A 1,635-nucleotide genomic window follows, 5' to 3' on the forward strand; every position below is an offset into this window, starting at 1 on the left:
GTAGATTGACGTGGAATTTCAGGTTTGCGACTGCACGCGGCAATTTGCAGGCAACACCAAAAACTGCAGTGAATTGTCGGAAATTGACGTGGGCCTTGCTTGGCAGTTGTCCCCCCATGACCCCCCGCCACCTGATTTTAGGGGAGGCTTTAACATGTAAATGCATCGGCCGTTTTTTTCACCGATAACCGATAAAATTAATTAATGTATTTTAAAATGCGCTCCTTCGGCTCTGATGCAGCCTTCTCTGCCTGAAGTCACCACTCTCTTGGTTGTGTAACAATGTCCCGCCCACATCCCTCACTGATTGGCTACTTGGCACAAGCGAGCCAGTGACAGCCAATCAATCAACACTGAAGCCTCTACATGCAGTGCCACAGACACAGAGGAGAAACAGAGGATTGCTCCGGTGGCTGCTCCAGCAGAAAAGGTAAGGCAGTGTCAGTCGAAGTTTCAAAGCCCTTTGAAGAAGTTTTAAAAATACCACAGCCTTGATCAATATTAGTGATAACATTCAGGCCCAGAGTCGACATTTCACCAACCTACTTGTCTAGTCGCATCAAGCATACGACTTTGCAAGATAGGACTAGCATCACTCACGACAAAAAAAAAAAAGTTGTTGAGATCAAACTTTTCACAACCTCAACATGGGATAGGCTAGTTAATGATGGCTCACCGCTACATTATGATTGACACGACCGGCCACTTTAGAGCTGGGGCCAGATGCACAATAATAATAGGAGACCCTTACGGTTATCATTACTTTGTGGGAATAATTAATCTCCAAACGTGTCTCAGCCCGTTGGGCGGCTCCTGGTTTGTCAATAAACAACACCCGAGGCCATTATAGCCTGTAAGTTTAACACCACACACTAACGTGTCCTCTCCCTCAGTGCTCATGCTGCCACTACACAATGATCACACAGAATATGTGTTAAATATTCGTCTTTTTGCCGGTCACTCGTAAAGTCCAGGGAAATGATGGGCCATTTCAATGACTCAAGCAGAGAGCACGAGTTTTTTCAATCAATAAATTTACCTTCGCGTCTAGAACCCACATGTGTAAAGTAGCCTTTATTGTTTGCATTTACAATTGCCAAGTGCCTTATTCTTATGTAATATGACATACAGTTCTAAGCACAATAGTGTACATTTAATGTTCTGAGCTTCAGAATATGAATTCATTTCTCTAAATAAATAAATATAATAATAAATAAGGAACTATAAGTGAAAAACTCTGGTGAGCACTCAAAGTTGTGTCTTTATTTACTCCTGCTGTTTTATGTAAAATTTTAATCTGAAAAGTAACTATTATATCTATAAAATAGGCATTTTAGTTAAGATTATGTGTTCATGCTCATGTTATGTGAAAAAAATAAAAATTAAAGGACATTTTTTCAGTGTAAACAAACAGTATACTGTATTCATTCTAATCCCAGGTGTGTTTCTGTAAATTCTGACACCAAAATTTTCATTTTTACTGCAAATAAATATCGGTTATACATATCGGCTATCGGTTTCGCTTGGTTATCAATAATTGGTATCGGTATCGGCCCTGAAAAATCCATATCGGTCGATCCCTACTGTGTATGTCATTAGCAATGGCCAATGTTATGTAAAAAAGATTATTTATTC

This window comes from Acanthopagrus latus, chromosome 11 (assembly GCF_904848185.1).
Source record: "Acanthopagrus latus isolate v.2019 chromosome 11, fAcaLat1.1, whole genome shotgun sequence".
Classification (NCBI taxonomy): Eukaryota; Metazoa; Chordata; class Actinopteri; order Spariformes; family Sparidae; genus Acanthopagrus; species Acanthopagrus latus.